The following is a 20,766-nucleotide window of genomic DNA, read 5'->3' on the forward strand; positions in this document are numbered from 1 at the left end:
TTGCTGCGCCGTACATGACGCCAATCAACTATAAAACCCAACTTTTCTAATATTCTCGTGCTTTTAGCTGACAAAGCATGTTTGTTTTCAGGTGTTGATGCTCTCACGTTCGTCTCTCTAATGACATCACATGTACACGTCTTATTTGAACGTGGATTGAAAACAAGATAACCCATTACTTTTATCGTATGTGTAACCTAATTGTAATTGTTTCTCCACGGAAATCAATAAACGATCCGTTCTGGTCCGTTACCTTTACATTAATAGTTTGAATTCGATGCATATTCAAAGGTACATAAATAATTGGAGAGGGTACTTCGTTTATTAAATAGCCGCTAGGAACCTTTGGTAAAAATTCGTAGATTATATGTTTTTGTTTTCCGTCAGAGTAACTACCACATGCTAAATTACACTCAACTACAATACTACCAATGCTTGTTATGTTAACCAAATGCTGAGAATAATGCCATTTATTTGGCTGCAAAACAACATTATCAAAACCAAGTATCTTAGCAATCAAATCAGAACGTGTTAAATCGATAGGCTTATCAGAATTAATTTCAATCTTCATAGTATTTGCGTTTGCACTTATAATAAGTTTATTCTTCTTCTCATCAATATTCAATTTATTCTTTAGAGATTTTATAATATCTTCAAGTTCATATGCACCCATATCCAACTCGATTAATCTATCGCCATATTTGAAGCTGGAATTTGTTCCTTTGTTAATGTTTGCAATACTATTGTAACTACAAAAATTAATCAATCCAATTTCCCATTCACGATTTTTATCCAATTCTATAATTTCTTGTAAATATTCATAGAGGTTACTTGTGTTAGATCTTAATGTAATAACAACCATCTTGTGTGTGTGTGTGTGTTCAGCACAAACACTTAATTACAACTGATTTGCAAGAAACAATAATGTGAGATGACCACAAAAATCGCTATTTAATGGTTGCATGTGCTCTACATTATAAAATATATTTACTCCATTCTCTTTTTTCCAATATTTGTCCAATTCGTATGGCGGTTGTGAATTTCCAATTGGATTAAAATACCAAACATTAGAGCCAACTTTCTTATATGCTACCCAATGTGTGCCATCCTCGCTTTCCCTTGCTAAATTCACAATGGCATTCTCGTTTTTTAGAATTTTTTTGGGTAATGCATCTAGCATATATATACCTCTTAGCTGAATCTGTAATAATTTCGACCAATCAATCAAATCATAATTACTCAATTCTCCTTCAATATTCATGTCTTTTACTTCTTCCTACTCTTCTTTGTCTTCTTCCTACTCTTCTTTGTTGTTGTTCTTCGTTTCTTAACTTGGGGGAATAAACTCACTCCATATGATGATGGGGGTAGGGGTGGAATTAAAATTCTGCCCCCACTAATACTAGGAAAAGGCTTCAAAAAATACCCTTTTCCTGCAATATGCTTTTTCAACTGAGCTATAGCTTTGCGCCTAATATCATTACTATAACTTTTCCCCTCATTCTTCTTCTTCTTCTTCTTTCTCAAAGAACCACCAAAGTAATTTTTAGCTTTCATCACGTTTGTAACTAGGTAGCTGAGTCCTCTCTCTGCAAGAAGAGTTTTCGGATTTTTAAAAATCTCCCACGCCGCGTTTGCTAGTGCTCTGTCAGCTTTTGATCGATTTGCATTATCACTATATTGTGAATATGCTATATCGTGTGCCTTACAAGCCTGGTCAAGTTTGTTAATTCCCGGGTCACCTCTTGCTAATCGCTTTTCAAGTTTGGTGCCAGGGCCACAATACTGGTAGCCAGGGGCTATTGGGATCTCCACAGGTGTAATATCGATCAATTTATTTAAAATAGTTGAAGTAATACCTGTAGCAGCACCCGCCGCCCCCTTAAGTACTCTGGCAGCAGAGCTTAAGATACCTCTGCCTCGTTTCCTTGGAGTTTGCTTTCTCCTACATACCATTTTCCATTACCTTTCAACTCAATGGTTGAACATTAAATGAAGTTAATTAATTAATCATTACACTAACTTAATCTAAAAGAAAATTGAATTTTCTATTAATTTAGAAATGAATTCACCTTTCAAATTGAATTCACCTTTTCAGATTTGCTATTTGAAAAGAATTTTCTTTTATTAAAAGAATTATTCTTTTCAAATAGCAAATCTGAAAAGGCAAACACAATTTGAAAGGAGGAAGTGTTCCGCCCATACAGATATGAGCGCGTGCCAAAACAGATGTGAGGGAGCAATGCCCGACCTTTGACTGAAGTTGGCCTTGACTGAGTGAGCGACTGCCTGCTGTGTCTCACACTCGCCCTTGTGTGTGCATACAACAAGCTATAAAAAGACATTTATTCCACAGCACTCCTCATAATAAAAGTGCATAGTGCTGACTGAACGTCTGGTTGTGTACGTGTTTTACTACTACTTCTAGTGAACTGTGTATAACAGGTGAGAATTGAGAACAATTTTTATAGAATAACAAAAAAACTATTTATTGAACACTACTGACACATACATATTAACATGTAAAGCATGTTAATGCTAGATGGTCAGTGACATAAAAAATGCTAAATGCTAATTTAGCATTTAACAATTTTTATGTCAGTCATAAAAGCATTAACATGCTTTACAAACAGAGATAAGGTTTTGCACTTTAATTTAAAATTTTCAATGTCTTTTGTGCACAAAATCCGGGTAAATCTTTCTGGAAGATAAACATCTGTTGTACGTAGTCCGGGTACCCGGATTTTGAGCACAATTCGCCGCCTGTGCTGGTTGGACGCCTCACCCATGTCACATATCGGATATGGCAACCCCTCTTCCAACTCGCGGAGAGGCATCCATGGCTTCTCGACGCGGCTATTCAATAATCTCAGGAAGTCCTCGTCCTCTGTCTCCACTTCCTCCTCCTCCCTCAAGAGAGGCACGATCGAGCTGTCCTCTTCCGGCACACGTTTCTGTTAAAAAATATTTCATTAGACTCTTATTTGTTTCAGATTTTTCATCATCAAATCATCCGAGAGAGAGAGAGAGAGAGAGAACTTGCTCAACAGATTCACTACTCAAAACTGAAAGTAAGTAATAACTCGGAAATTCTCCGATTACTTTAACATAACTCAATTCAAATTGCTAGATAATTGAATTGTTTCAGTATAATCTTTCATGCAACATATTCGAATTTGTTATCGAAATTACTAAAACATGTTTATTTTGAATTTTTATCCAAATTTCAATGCAACCATCATGAAAATTTATCTGTGTTCGGATTGTTTTGATAGCACAATTAGAAGTCAAGCTCAGTCTTGACTTTGCTCACAGTATAAGAATCAGTAATTTCATAGTTCAATTTATTCAAATAAACATAGACTTGTATTGTGCACAAAAGATTTTATCCATTGCAAATTAGTTTTTAAAAAACTAATTCACATTTTATAAAGATTTTGTGCACATTACATGTTAATACAATAATAATATTTCTTCAAGCTAACCTTTGATTGAGTGAGCATGCCCTCGTCCTCGAAAACTAGCCTCCTCTTCACCGGCTGCTTGCTGGGTTGAGTTGGCAGCACCGCTCGTTGCGGCACCCAGGTAGCCGGTGTAAATTGTGGCAGATGACTGTCCGGAATCACGATCTCCTCACCCCTCTCTCGTTTAACGAAGATTCCCTGTCTCTTCAGGGGTGAGGCGGAGGAGGAGGCGGCGGAGACAGCAGAGGCGGCAGCCGTGGCAGCGAGGTGGCAGCCGAGCTGCGAGCTTTCTGCTTCTGCTGCCAGTAGTTGAGCTGCTGCTCTGTTGGTGGGCTGTCTGGTATGATGAAGCTTGAAGATGATGATGAATCCATTGTGTAGATGATGATTAGGGAGAAGTTCACGTAGGGTATATAAGTTCACTTAACTCTTCTCTAACGTAAATGGTGATTTTCCTCTGAGGCAACTGATTTTATACCAACTCGTTTCTCTGTCTGTTGCAGGCTTGTACGAGTGAGACAGAGCATACGAGGGGGCATGTGCATTTGGAGCGTGCTGTACTCAACTCCCCAGAGGTTTACCAGCAGCACAACGCTGACATTTGATTGTAAGTAAGTATAATCCGTTACATTCTGATATTTTTGAAATAACACTTACTTATTGATTTCTAATATTTGGTTGCAGTTATTAAATATTTCATTGTTTTTCACAGCATTTTCTCACCTCACAACTCGGTTTCCAGTCTCATAAGCAGTTGTGCTCTCGTGAGGGAAACATACCTGCATCGAGAGAAGCATAGCTGAGGAGCTAGCGAAGCTGAGACGATACCTGAGCTAAGACAATCACAGTCGAGGAGCTACCTGAGCTGAGAGAAGCATAGCCGAGGAGATAGCTAAGCTGAGACGATACCTGAGCTGAGACAAGCACAGTTGAGGAGCTAGCTGAGCTGAGAGAAGCATAGCCGAGGAGATAGCTGTCATTTCGTCAAATCAACACATGTAAGTTCATTTTTACTTTAATTCTATCCTTCGAGCACAATTTTTTTGTCCTTGGAGGACAATTTTTGTCCTCGGAGGACAACTTTTGTCCTCGGAGGACAATTTTTGTCCTCGGAGGACAATTTTTGTCCTCGGAGGACAGTTTTTGTCCTCGGAGCACAGTTTTTGTCCTCGGAGCACAGTTTTTGTCCTCAGAGGATAAAAAACCTTTTACAATATACTGCATGCATGCGATTTTACCTCATCTTTACGATATGCTATATCCGGAACATCCAACCCCCGCTCTTCTTTCTCACACTCTTCATATAAACGAAACGGTAAATGCATTACTTTTTCAAATGGATTTTCGATAATATATTTGCAATAGACACATTGCAGATAGAATGGATTTATATGTAAGAAATAACCATTTCTCTCGAAATACTCTGCTTTATTGGATAATGATTTACAAAAGTCACAATATAGATGATGCTTTTCAAAATACTCTCCTTGAACGGATGAATCTTCTACACAATTAAAAGTTAAATATCTTTCTTCATATTCTCGTAGAATATTATTATCGAAATTCTCTTCTTCAATTGTTATATTATCTTTCCTTCTACAGTTCGGGCTGTACCTTGCATGTTCTATTGCTGGTATGTCACTTTCTTCCCATTTTCCCAAACAAATTGAACAAAATACACATCGCACAATGTCTGGTGCAGATGAGAATATAAATCCCTCTTTTGCCATGTTTTCCGCGGACAAATGCGGAGAAGATTTCGACCATCTTTTATCAAAAGATAATAATCTTAATCTTTCATACAACATTATGTGATCTTGAGATATCATTTTCACACACACAGCCTTCTTCTACCAATGCCAATTCACAACTAAACATGCTGTTGTACTCTATCTCATCCTGATCATTATTCTTTTGTTTTTCAGAATCATGCCGAGGGAATGCAGACTACGTGGCGTGAATTCAAGCGCAGTCCGGCATCGCATCACCCTCGATGACGAGGCTGAGGATATCAACATCACCAATGTGCTTGAGAGGTCAAAACTTCGAGTCTTCGACATAATTAGGGAACATGCGGCACGGTATGATGGGAATGTGAAGTGGTTTATAGTATTAAATGTTTTGCTGTATAAATTAGTGGTGATGGATGATGAGGTTAGCGAGACTGTCTCATCTCTAATAAATCTACATAGTTACTCCAACATAGTGCTAAACGTGCTTGAGAACTATGAAGATTTTAACGATCATTTTATGTTGCCCGTGAGAAAAATCATGTCATCATTTGACAACTTTGTTCGACACGGCAGTGGTTGGGTTTTGAAGAAAATTGAGTCACTGGATGTGAACGTGATTAAATTTAATCCTATATACACATCCAGCTTCATTCAAACACCGCAATTTCTTAAAAACAAAAATTGTATTATAAATGTCAAAGATCTCTCTGACAAAAAATGCTTTTTATGGTCAGTGCTCGCGTATTTCCATCAGAAGCCAAGGAACTCCAACTTGAGTGTAAAGTATTTAAGCAAGTTTGCTCACACACTTAATACGCGAGGAGTAAATTTCCCGGTGACGACACGCGATATTAAGAAATTTGAAATGCTAAATCCGGATATTGCAATTCACGTGATCGCGTACGAGAACAAAAAGTTTTTCCCCTTCCGTACAAGCATTTTCCGCACGCGTAAACACCAAATTAATCTTTTAATGTTGAAAGCAGATGCAGGAAAAACTCATTTCTGTTTAGTAAATACCGCGAACAGGAAAAATGGGCTATCGCGTCTTCTCTCCCACCTTTCAAAAAACAAGGGTTAAGTACACATTTGCAATTTTTGTTTCCATAGATTTACATCGACCAAATCTAAAAATTGTGATGGTAAAGCAAATTTGATGAAACATGTGGAACTTTGTTCCAAGTTTGAATCTCAGCACGTTTCATATCCTAAATGCGGAGAGACAATTAAATTCAAGAAACTAGGCGCGACGTTGAAGAAAAAGTACACCATTCACGCGGATTTAGAAACTTATGTTGTTAATATCGATAATAATGATGATGATGATTCCGATTCTGATGAAATTACTCGTAGTTACACAAAGAAAACGGCGCGGCATATTCCCTGCGGGTATTGTTTTGTTGTTATCGATGTTAATGGGGAAATGGCCTATGGACCTGTACTCCATAGATCGAGTAGTTTAGACGAAAAAATCATGGAGAAATTTCTTCAGGAAATTACAGATCTCGGCGACATTTTGTATGAGGATATGAAACAAGAAATTCCGATGCAAGCTTTATCTGAAAGTCAAGAGCGTGAATTTCAAAATTCGGTAAACTGCGGGCTTTGTGCTGAACCGTTTTTAGACACGGATATTAAATGTCGTCACCACGCGCACGAAACCGGTAATTACTTGTGTGTGGCACATGTTTCTTGTCATTTAACAGCTCGTACTCCGGAGTACATTTTGTGTTATTTTCATAATTTCTCCGGTTTTGATTCGCATTTTATTCTGAAAGCGCTCGGTAAATGTAAAAAAGAAATTTCCTGCATCACAAATACGTCAGAGAGATTTTTGACACTTTCAGTAGGCAAAATTAAATTTTTAGATTCCTACAAGTTTATGTCTGAATCCTTGGAAGTATTGGTGCGTAATTTGGTAGAAAGTACAGACATGGAAAAGAAGTTCAAGTGATTATTTTCGGTGTTACATGATCCACCTTGCGAACACAGACAGCTCTTGTTGAAAAAAGGAGTATATCCTTACTCATACATGAGTTGTCCCGAGAAATTCGCGGAAACATCGCTTCCTCCCATCGAATGTTTTCATAATGATTTAAGTGATACACCTCTGTCTCACGAAGAATATGAGCATGCGCAAAGAGTGTTCTCAACATTCAAGCTGAAAAATCTGGGTGAATACCACGATTTCTATTTATGTTTGGACGTGATGCTATTAGCGGAAGTTTTTGAATCCATGAGGTCTACGCTTTTTAGCTCATACGGCCTTGATGTCACCCATTTTCTTTCCATCGCTCACTTTACCTGGAATTGTATGCTGAAACACACTAAAGTCGAACTAGAATTGATTACTCATCCTGACATGCATCTTATGTTTGAGGCAGGGATGAGGGGTGGGGTGTCATTCATCAGTAAACGTTATTGTGAAGCGAATAACAAACATCTACCCGAAACATACGATCCTTCAAAACCGAGTAATTATCTCCTTTATATCGATGCAAACAGTTTATACTCGGAAGCTATGAGCCGAAGCTTACCTGTTGGAAATTTCAAATTCCTCTCAGAGGAAGAAATTTCCAAGCTTGATTTCACGAATTTGGACAGCAATTCAGAAACCGGATATATAATAGAATGTGATCTCAAGTACCCTCAAGAGTTACATGATAAGCACGCCAGCTTCCCACTCGCACCTCTCCACCAAACACCACCACGCGAATTGCTGTCAAACTACCAAACAAATGAGAATGGTCAAACTGGAACCAAAAAGCTCATGAACACACTTTTCGACCGTGAAAAGTACATTGTTCACTACGTCAATTTAAAGCTCTACCTTCAGCTTGGCTTGCAATTATTGAAAGTGCATCGCGTCATTAGCTTTTCCCAATCTCCCTGGCTGAAAAGCTACATTGACTTCAATATCCGGAATAGACAGAACGCGAAAAATAAATTTGAAATATCCTTCTTTAAGGCCTGTTGCAATCTTATCTTTGGCAAGACAATTCAATCTAGTCTTAAGCAAATCAATGTTAAAATTATCACGGATGAAAAATGGTTAGATAAGTACATTTCAAATCCACTATGTAAACGCTGGCAAATAATTAGTCCAAACGTGATCACGGTTTTCTCTTGCAAGTTGGAACTAAAAATGAACAAGCCTGTCTATTCCGGCTTTTCCATACTGGAGTTGAGTAAATTCCATATGTACGATTTTTTCTATTGCAAATTACAAAAAATTATACCGTGGGATCGTATAGAACTCTGTATGACCGATACCGACAGTTTTCTTCTAAACCTAAAAGTCGAAGACGTGTATCAGTTGATTAAAGAAAATTTGAGCCTTTTCGATACTTCTAACTATCCACCTTGCCATCCTTGCTTTTCCATGGAGAGAAATAAAGTTGTAGGAAAGTTCAAGGATGAGACTGCCTCAAAACCTGTCCATAGATTTGTAGGCCTAAGATCGAAACTTTACTCCTTTTCAGTATGTAACGAGAATGAAGAACCTGTAAATAAATGTGTAGCAAAGGGTGTACAGAACAGAGTGAAATGTAGAAAACTCAATTTTAATTTATATAAGAAATCACTGATTGAACGTTGTGAACACATTGAAAAATTTAATATGATGAGGTCCTATAATCACACCATGTATCAGGTTTAATGTGCAAAAATCTGCTTGAGTCCTTATGATGATAAGAGGTACATTGCTGAGAACAGTGTTGACACTCTCCCTTTCGGACATTATAGAGTGCCCACAACACTCTAACTGATTGCTCAGTATGTTCCGTGACAATCATCCAACACCACTAATTTTGATTTGTCTGTTGTAAATATCATGAATATTATTAGATCTAAGCTAGCTTTAGAGCTTCATAGTGTGCCGCGTGTGAACTATGCCACTCACAAATATGAACTGAAAAGTGAAAAAGACCTGCTTCAAGCCGACCTTATTGAGATGACAAGTTTAGCGCGTTTTAATAAGGGTTATAAATATATCTTAGTTGTTATTAATTGTTTTTCAAAATTTGCATATTGTGTACCATTAAAAGACAAGACAAGCCAATCTGTATTTAACGCTCTCGAACCAATTATTTCTAAAAATAAGGGAGTTAAGCTGTTCCAAACAGATCAGGGAACAGAATTTTTTAATTCAAAAGTTAAAGCGTTATTAGATAGATATAGTATTAAACATTACCATGTTTTTAGTGATAAGAAAGCATCTATAGTTGAAAGGCTGAATAGAACACTTAAAGCAAAAATTTATAGATATTTAACTGAACATGGAACCAAAAACTGGATAAGCCATTCTAGACAGTTTAGTTCGAAATTATAATGCAACAACGCATTCATCCATTAGAATGAAACCTAAGGATGTTGGTAAGAAAAATCGTACTCATGTTTTAATGTCATTGAATTCTGCATTCAATAGACGATATAAATTGAAAAATTCAAAACCAAAATTTAAGCTAGGTGATATCGTGCGAATCTCGAAGAAATGATTATTTTTCGATAAATCTTATAACATAAACTGGAGCGCAGAGTATTTTGTGATTCACTCTATATTCCCTTCTAAACCTATAACCTACTCACTAAGAGATCTAAACGGTGAAGTAATTAGTGGTCGGTTTTATGCAGAAGAAATTAAAAAAACACAATTAAACGAATCAGAGAGACAAATGTATTTGATTGAAAAAATATTAAAACGTGATAAAAAAGGATTGTTAGTGAAATGGATTGGATTTTTAACACCTAGTTATATTAGTAAAGATCAATTATTAGATAAAAAATAATCTTTTGTAATCTATTGTAAATATCATGTACATTTATTGTAAATAATCTATTGTAAATATCATGATGTACATTCGTTGAAAATATAATAGAAGTATTATTATCAAACATTGGTTCTCATTTCAATCCATAGTTTCATTTCGTAATATAAGAATCTTTGCACACTCAATAGCTGATAAGCAGAAAAGAGGGTGAGGAACAGAGAAGGTAGATACATCCATCCTCTGTCTGATGATGATGACAGGAGGTGGAGAGTGGTGTCTACATTCCAATCTCTTGATACGCCCCTCTATGCTAATGCATGTGTGCTCGGTCATTGCTCTCATTCATAGCGGCACTGATCTAACTTTTGTAAAAATTTTCAGTAGCTTATCAGATCACGTTCTGTACGTTTGTAATCATGAGTCAAATACCAATTGTTAACTTTGATAAATTAATTACAGATAAAGAAAAGCCTGCATTTTGTAAAAATGGAGACTTACTTCCTCATAATGCAAGAATGTTAATTATTTCTCCCAGTGCTGGAGGAAAAACAAATCTCTTATTTAATTTAGTATTTGCTGAAAATGGCTTAAGATTTAAGCACATTTACTTATTTAGCAAGAGCTTATATCAACCAAAATATGTTTTTCTCAAGAAGGTATTTGCAGGTTTGAAAAATATCGGATTTCACATGAAAGAGGATGTGAGCCAAATTCCCCATCCGAACCGTATCCCCAAATATAGCTTAGTAATTTTTGATGACTTACAACTGAGCAATGTGCCACAGATAAGAGAATATTTTACTATGGGACATCATCGAAATATTGACACAGCATATTTAATTCAGAGTTATGGAGCTACACAGAAACATTTCACTAGAGACAATGCAAATATGATTATAATTTTCAAGATGGATTTATTGAGTCTCAAATTAATTCACAGAGATCATGTTGGAGGAGATATTTCTTATAGAGATTTCAGTAAACTTTGTCATACAGTTTGGAATCGTAAACCGCATAATTTTGTTACAATTTTGAAAGAATGTGATATAAAGGAAGGAAAATATCGGGATTCACTGGACACAATTCTTTTCGTTCAGTAGAGATTAATTCTTTGTACAGTCATGTTGTCTAAAACATATAGGAAGAGGAGAGGAAGGAACATAGTAAATAACAAGAAGGGGAGTTTAATCGAAAAGATTAAGAAATTGAGAAAAGTAATCAGCGACAAGCATAGAAGCCTGCTTAATTTTGAAAAACGATCGGAGGAATACAATAGGAAAACGCTCTCACCATTGATAGAACCTATAATTGAATTGGGAAAAACCAAATCTAGTTTTCACTCTAATCATGATTTTACACCTAAAAAGGAAGAAGTAAAAGAGGAACAAGAGAGTATGGAAATTGATGATAATGAGGAGGATGATGAGGAAGATGAGCAGAGTTATGAGAGTTCAACAGACAATTTTTTAAGCTCGACTAAATTTGAAAACAGTTTACTTGGTTCTAGTAAAAACGATGATGTGCTGTCACAATATCTAAAAACGTTTCATGCGGAAAAATTGAATAATTCAATTAGTTATGGAATTTCATACAATTCTAAAGATGATGTGTATTATATTGGAAATCAGCAAGTAATATTTGACGATGGTTATATAGATATTAATAATGAAAGATTTCGTTTAACACACGGTCTACTTGAGTTATTATTCAGTTCAAGACCGAATTCGAATCTTTATAATCAGAGAGATCTGGATAAGTATAAAAAAATCTTAACACTTACAGGCATACATTTAGATCAAAGAGGGTATGTTAAACGAAATCAGGGAATTAAATCGCAAATGATTCAGAAGTTATTTCCCAGTAAAAAAATTAGTAAAAAGAAGGGATGGGGTTTATTGAAATTTGCAAAAAATAATTCTCATGATAGAATTTATCAATACTTTGATAATTTTGATGAATTAGTGGAAAGATTAAATTTACTCTATTCCTCTATTACGTGTGATATTGACTCGATAACGCAGAAGATAATCGAATCGATAAATCAACAAGGAATCAGCAAAGCTGTGAAATTTCATTTAGATTCGCAAATAACCAAACTCATTTCGGAAAATACAAAGAATATTGGAGTGAGCATAATTGAAAGAGAACATATTCTAAGTACATTACAAAATTTTAGTGCTAATATTGATAAAGCTATTGGAGAGAGAACTCTAACTTTAGAATCTGCTCTAGGAGAAGTGAAAACTTTAACAGACAGCTTTTCATCCCAGTTGGTGAGTATTAACAACAATAAAGTTGATAAAGCTTATTTAGATGGGAAATTAAAAGCCATATCAGATAAAATTAAGAATTTGGAGGTGCTGGACAGAAACTATCTCAATACTAAATTAAAACAGCTTAGTACAGAAATTTTTACTAAAGTAAATGAAACACACCCATAGCTAATTGATAAGCAATATTTAGAATCTACTTTGCAGAAATTGACTTTTTCATTAACAAAGGAAGAGTTTGAAAAACGATTATCTGAAATGGCGAGTGCAATATTATGGACGGTATTGAACAATTCATTACAAAAGATGCCATTGCTATTCTGATTAATCAAATTGCAGAAAAGTATGCAACTAAAAATGATATTGGAGATTTTATTAAGAAAAACGAGATGGAAGTCGTTGTGAAAAGCATTCGTGATGAAATAGCTGAGGCAATTAAAAATTTGGAAGAGGGTACTGTCATGAGACTGCAGTGTTCGGCTCCATTCATAGATTATCTTAATTTATTCATACACAGGATAGCACATGATATCGTGTCCAGATATGCCCGGGTTAGTTTTCATATGAACTGGATAGAGGCCAAACAACATAACCTTACAGAAAATCAGGTAGCCGAAATAATTACAGAAAAAATGGGGTGAGCACAGTACAAAGGGGTCGTATTGACCCCGAAAACATAAAATCTCAAAAAGACTGGTAAGCGGTGTAACGCGTAGCTGCAAAGTGAAGGATTCACTTCAATCTGTCAGCATAGCAAAAAGGATTCACTAGTACAGTATAGCAAAAAGGATTCACTTCAATCTGTCACCAGGGGAATTTTTCCCTCTCAAAGGGATTTTTTCCCTCATCTAGCATTCACTTCAATCTGTCAGTATAGCATTAGATGTAGAAATATGCATTCACTTTAATTTGACAGCATAGATGTAAAGATAAGGATTCACTTTAATTTGACAGTATAGATGTAGTAAAATTATTTTTTCCCTCACTGAGAGAGAGAGAGAGAGATCACTCTCTCCTTCTTCATCCCTCTCGTCCTCACTGGGGGAGGGGAAGATTAGATTAGATTAGATAAGATAAGATTAGATAAGATAAGATAAGATTAGATTAGATAAGATAAGATAAGAGAGAGAGAGGGTGAGGGAGAAGGAGAAGGAGAAGGAGAGGGAGAGGGGGAGAGAGAGAGAGAGGGAGAGGGAGAGAGAGAGGGAGAGTGAAAGGGAGAGGGGTTGAGAGAGGGAGGGGAAGTCTATTTTTAGAACACCCCCCCCAGGGAGGGGAAGGGGAGGCGGGATGGACGAGGGTGGAGAGGGGGGAGGGGGTTTTGGAGCAAAAAAGCTTCCTTGAACTGTCTTACTATGCCTACTCAGGTTTGTGCTCTACACAGGTGAGTGTTCAAATACGTTGAGGCAGCATTATGCTGGATCATCTCCTGCTCGTTGGGGAGGTGGTTGTGGCCCGAACAGTGCACCACTTGGAGGGGTTCGTCAACCGAGACCGCCCTGCCGTGACAGTCACCCCGACTGCTGCACAGCCAGTAGGTCTTGTTCATGTACTTGGAGTTCTTGCGGTAGACATAGCCATTGTAGACCAGCATGTTGCAGCCTTTCCGCGACTTCAGGTAGTAGGGGTAAGCTGCACATGAAACGAGAGCAAGTGATAGAATGTATTGTTCCAGTTTTAAAAGATATTGTTCCAACCTAATTAGTTCTAATAATATTATGGTGAATAGCAAAACTAGAGAGTATATTGTGCCAGGAAGCAACTAATAGGCCTTTAGGTTCCACCTAGGAACTGAATATTAATTATAACAATATGCAGCTAAAAGCAAAAAACAGAAAGGAAGGATATCAGCTTTCAAGCCTGAACTTTGAGAGGTTCATAAATTCAGTTAGCACGCACTCACTGGAAGCTATTTGAAAGCCCTATCAACTGACATGAGTCTCATTTCTGGGAAAATTGCAGGAGCTCCGTAATATTCTTGAGAAAAATGGCGGATAATTACTAAAAAACAATGTTTTTCACGGTTTTCTCAAAAACGGCTGAAACGATTCTCTTCAAATTTATACTATAGATAGCTATTCATAAGCCCCATCAACTGACAGGAGTCTCATTTCTGGGAAAATTGCAGGAGCTCCGTAATATTCCTGAGAAGAATGAATTTTGTTAAATTTCTACCACGATTTTCTCGAAAATGACTTGACCGATTTTTTCTAAATTCATACCCTGTATAGTTATATATCAGCTCTATTAACTGGAATGAGTCTCCTCCCTGAGAAACTAACAGGGGGTCCACCCCATCCCTGAGAAATTTACTTTGTAACCTCTTTCTCGTGCGTGAGGTAGGTAGGTAGAGCAGTTTATTCAAAAGAACACAACATGTCGATATTTTATTTGTCGAACAGCTGTCTGTTTTGACAACTTTCAAAAAATCTGAAATTTCATAATTCAAACAAAGGAAAATGTACTCTGAACACAATAACAATAGTATAATCGTAGTTATTTAGCCGCCAATCGGCATAATGTTATTCCCCTATATTATCCTCGTTTAAGAATGAGGCTTATAGATCAATGAGCAAGGAAATTTGTGTGAGTGTACCACACCAGATTTTTTGTTTCAAAAGATAAGTGGGTGGTGAAAGCGAGAAATAATTGAATTTTTTTTTCAATTGTCAAAAGTAGTCGGAAGATCGTATTTTGGTCTCCAAGGAGTTTTAAAGTTCGGAGAGCGGCTGCATGGTATGCATTGTGTAAAAGCTGGAAATTTACAAGATATTTGACTGAATTATTTCAAACGTAAGCAGCTGATTGCCTCTAGAAAGGCTGTAATGAAACATTGCTTGGATTATTCGAGGTGAGGTTGTCATTTTCACTATATTTATAATCATGTAGCTTGCAGTTGCTGAATTTTTCAATCGTTCTGTATTTTGTTTTTGTTGATCCCAGCTTTTGATAGCCTATGGTGGCACACCATTCAGCCGCTATCCTTGACTTTGTAACTCCTGAGAGGCCAAAATACGTTGTTCCGAGTACGTTTGACAATTGGGAAAATAATTTCAATTTTATCTGAGAAACTTTATCGCTTTCACCACCTACTTATCTTTTGAAACAAAAAAGTTTCTAGCATGTCGAAAATTTCATGTTTTCTGCTCGAAATGTCTCGACATTGACGAACATAAACATTAATTAAAAAAGAACTATTGGTCGGATAAAAATTATCCAGACACCAATAGAAAGGAGACATTCTCCCCGTTAATTTGATATAAAATTATTACGCATTACGACGCCCCATGATTCTGAGAGAAGTGATATTCAAAAGAAAAACAAATTTTCGCGATGTTTCCAATTGTATCATATAAGTTAAATTTATTTTTGATCCTTCAACCCTGAAACTTTTCTTGCACTACTAGGATATCGGGGATGATATTCTACATCCAATTCTGACGTTGAATTGGAAACTTGAGAAAGATGCAATTTTACACGATTTGGCAACCATGTAATTTCTTGGGATGGAGGGCTAAGTCTCAACTTATTTTACAGAAACATTATTTCAAATTCGGTCGTAAAATAGAAAATTCATCGTCCATTGTACTTCAACCAGTATTCTTAACACGAAAAGTTAACAATTTTCATATTCAAATCTATGTATCTCGGTAACCAGTTGATGTAGGCTAACCATCATGAAAATCATGAAAAATTGAAATTTTTTATTTTCTCGAAAATCCATGATGTAAATCTCAGGAAATCCATGATGTAGGCTAACCATCATGAAAATCATGAAAAATAGAAATTTTTTATTTAATTATAAGAATAATTATTTGATCTTGAATTCTAGAGTAGAATCTTAACTTTCATTTGCATTGAAACTAGAAAAGAGATTACATAGAAGTTAGTAATCACGAAAATATGCTTCAATGAGTAAAGGCGAGCCAATATAAGCCCGATGATAAAATTCAAATATTTGGAACCTGCACTATAGTCCAGTCAACGAAAGATTATAGAGGGAAAAGTTTGGAACACAATTTTTGATCCTGCAGCTCTTTTAAGGATAGTGAAGGGAATAAACATATCAAAAGTCCTCACTCCTACCCCCTGTGCTAAGGGTGTGGGGGTGGTTTGAAAGTATCATATTTTGTTTTTTTGCGTATATCTCGAACAATATGCGTCTTTCGGAAATTTTTGTCGAATACAAAATTGAAGCTTACAAATTATCCTACAAGTTTCATTTGTAACATTTTCTGATATCCCTCATAGTTTTCTAAGTAAGAGCTCTCAAAAGTGTCACATTTTAAGAAAAACCCTCCCAACTCCGATTTTTCATCTGTTTGGCCTTATAACTTTTCTAACGATTAATTGGAAAAATCCCTGCTAATCATGAGCTCATAGAGCATCATATTCTCTTCAATTTCATGTATCATTTCATTATTTGTTACATCTCCCTACGATTGTTGCAGCCGTTATAGTGTTGAGTGTAATATCTTCAGTTCAACATTAATGTAGATCAATTGAAAGGGAATTTGGAGGGAATGTTTGGAGCACAATATTTGACTTTACAGCTTCGTTTTAACTACTTAGAAGGTAAACACATCAAAAGTCCTCATTCCTACCCCTTGTCCTTAAGGGATGAGGGTGGTTTAAAAGATATTTTTTCCATTTTTGGTATATACGCATGTATCTTGGAAACAATGCATTTCAGCGACATGACTGACTGAGCAAAAATGAAACTAGATAAATTTCCTACAAGTTATGTTCGGTAGAGTTTTGTGATATCTCTTTTTGTTTTTGAGATATTCACTTCTAAAAGTGTAAAATCTTTGAAAAGACAATTTTTCTTCCATCTTTCAGGACTTATTACTCAACAATAATGCATCGGAAAAATAAGTACTGAACGTCTGCTTTGTTGAATGATAGATAAGGATAGCAATATCATTGCTAATCAAACACTACCATTATAACGTGGACTCTTCTTTAATAGTTTTTTTTAAAACCTGTATATAATTTGTTTTGAACGGAAATCTAGCTACTTATTCTACTTCATAACGTTTACTATTGTTTCGAAAGTTTCATAATTTTATTACTTGACACTTATTGAAAATAAATTTTTCAAATACTGTATTAACAAAATTGACTCAACACACATCAACACCCCCCCTGTCACATTCGATATCAGCTCTCCTCCCAAAATAATTCTTAACATTCCCGGTGATGCGGCAGTCCTGTTGTTTTTTGTCAGTGAAGCCTCATGAATACAATATTAAAGAGTACTAAAATATACTTTCCAGATACCTGTTTCATCATATCACGGCATCTGAACCTCCATCAGATCAGACTCTACAAATGTATCATCTTTCACGTACGACACTGAATGGTGCTCTACTCGTCTCAACAGCCGACCCTTTAAGAATCCATGACAGAAGAAGATTACCCGACCAGATCCAACAAGTGTTCATTGCCCCCATCAGTCGTAAGAGAACCAGACGTCCAAACAACTCTCACTGCCCAACGATACTACATCGAAGGTATTTTAAGCATTTCCATTTATTATTATATCACTACCAATATTGCGTTTTACCTCCATTTCGAGAATGTCTCTATAGTAAAGCTAGAGCAATCATATTATCATAAAAAACACAGCCCCGTTAGAATAATTCCAAATTCAACAATAGTGTGAACCTGTAATTATAAATATTGATATAGGGGCACCGAGCTTCGCTCGTTATCTATTAATTGATAAACAGAATTCATTTCTTTAAAATGATTGGGGAAGGACTAACAGGCACAGCCCAAAACTATTTCCTCCCCGAATTTTGATTTATACACTATAAATAGTCCAAAAAGTGGGTTATAATAGAATTATTCACATAATGAGCCTTTTTCGGAATGAACAGTCAAAAACTCATTACATACAAACACTCATTACATAAGTGTATTTCTGATACACTGAAAAAACAGAGAAGGTTTCTCACAGAGTGCAAGAGTATTTATTATTGATGTTTTAATCGATTGATAATTATATTTAATTATAAATTATTAAATATATTAATTGTATCAATTAATATATTAATTGGAGGGCTCTTTGCATGTTTAGTATTTTGTTTATAAAGTGTTGAGACATAGTAATGACCATTAGCAATGATCATTTTCAGTGTTGATGATGTATGAATAACATCATGTTATTTCTTTTTTCTATTTTGCTAGTAGAATTAGAAGTAATTCTGAATATTGAAAACTTTATTTATATAGTTGTGAATATGCAGTAGTTGGGCTACATTTTTACTCTGAAAAGTCCAATATAGTAACTAGATGCAATTAGTGTAGAATAGTACATGGTATATTAACAAATATTGTAGCAAACATAGTATATCATTCTAAATATGAACTATGAATGTATTATGATTTCCTTTCTTGTTATAAATTGTCTATGCTTTTCTACTCCAGAGCGAAGCTCGGTTCCCTGATATTTATCATTACCTGCAAGTGAATGATAGTATTATTTCAAATGTTTGCAATATTGAAAATCAGGGAATAATGATTTACATTATATCTACTCTAATTTACTCCCTCCTGAAAGAATTGTCACGAAACCTGCCTATTTATGCAGTGATCGCGAAAAGTACTTTGTACTTGGTACTTGGGAGAGACGAGTGATGGTGCGCACCATCTCTGAGTGAAATTGATAAATTTCAAGCTTCAAATTGCATATGTTATTCTAAGGGCCGTTTGCACAGTGTGATTTTTTTTTTGGTTTAAACTAAAATTCCGTTTGCACAGTATCAGTTTAAACTCTGTATTGATTTTAAACTCTGGGAAAGTTTAAACCTCCAAAGCAGGAGGTTTAAACCAAATAATTTGGATTAACTTGACATCTGTAAAGATTTGATGGGGAAACAGCTTACAGATTTCGAACAAGGAAATAGTAGCTACATAACTTCAATTTACACAAATAACAAATTTCTTGTAAAAATCAGCCTTCCTGATATTATAAACAATGACATTCTATTACCAACTTAACGCCAAACTAGTTTAACTTAAACTGGTTTAGTAAATACACTGAGAAAACCGATTCAAGTTTAAACTTTCAGAGTAACTTAAACTCGATTAACTTAATCGAGTTTAGCAATCTATACTGTGCAAACGGCCCTAAATGTTTTAGATATGTCAATCATTATGAAATTTAAAATCAGGTTTTATTCATGTTCTAGAGAAAAACAAATACCTCGTCACTTGTCCAATTACAACGGTTCAGTGAAGGCTTGAATTTGTGCTACTCGTTTCTTATTTCTGATATATTTTTTCCTTTCCTGCTATTTAATTCCATTTCTCATAGTTCTTTGAATTAACATACTTTCAATGAGAAGTCAGGTTAAAGCCGCGTTTACACCAAAGTTGTTTACAAAATGTTTATTTCTCCCTCCTTATAGATTGTATTAGATTGAACATAACTTACATGATGTGCATATGTGTTTGTCAAGTTCCATTCAATCTAATATGATCTATAAGGATGAACAAATAAACATTTTGTTAAGCTTGTTGTAAACGAACACAAAGCAGACGAACAGTTTGAACTTTTTCCACTACTTGAAATTTACCAATCTCACTCAAAGATGGAGCCACCATCACTTGCCTCTCCAATTTGCATTTACTATAGTCTTACAACCAAAGATCGAGATTATAACTTACAATCATCTTCCATTTTGGTTTTAGGAGAAACAAGCCCGTTTCGTGCCTAGAGGGATAAATATCCAAGTGACAATCCTTTTATTATCAAGAATATATTGGTTGAAAATAAGGATAAGATAGTCGTCAATGGAAGTGTTGTTGCCCCAAGCAATGATGTGTGGAAATCGATCAAAAAACATTACAGAATCGAAAAAAGTGAAAAAGCTCTTTATACATTTGTTAGTTGTAATAAATGGAACATAAAATACGATTTGGGATTGCTGCAAACGCAATGTGGTGGAGTATCTGGAAGTGATCACGATGTAATATGTAGTAATGAAGGAGGCGAAGAAGAACTGGAAGAAGTGGAAGAGGAAGAAGACGTGGAAAGAGAACAAGAAGAAGGTGAAGAAGGGAGTAGTTTTCAGAAAGAGAAAGAATTTGTGTGTGAAGGAAATTCAGAAGGGGGAGATAAAGAAGAAGGATATACTGTTGACATAACTGATTTAGTACCATCAACATCATTCAATATATTTATATCTCAAGAGCAATGGGAGGTTATTGAGTCCGAAGTGCGTATTTACCACAGAAGTATCGGGAAGGAGCCAAAGAGATTTTCGAGATCTCGAAATTATATGGTCTTGAAACCAGGAGTGTGGACTGATGTAATTAATGATCTCATTTGGCAATCAATCTCTCAAGTGGCCTTGCTCTTGGAGCTTCAAAAGAAATCATATGAGCATTTCTGAAACGGCAAGGTTTTGGATCTTGATAAGAGCTGTATGCTAACATGAAAATCTTATAATAGCTTTTCATACCAATCCTCCACCAAAAAACCCTAGGGAAAATTCTATCTTCCTAACTGTTAAAGTTT

The sequence above is a fragment of the Nilaparvata lugens genome, chromosome X (genome assembly GCF_014356525.2).
Source record: "Nilaparvata lugens isolate BPH chromosome X, ASM1435652v1, whole genome shotgun sequence".
NCBI classification, from domain to species: domain Eukaryota; kingdom Metazoa; phylum Arthropoda; class Insecta; order Hemiptera; family Delphacidae; genus Nilaparvata; species Nilaparvata lugens.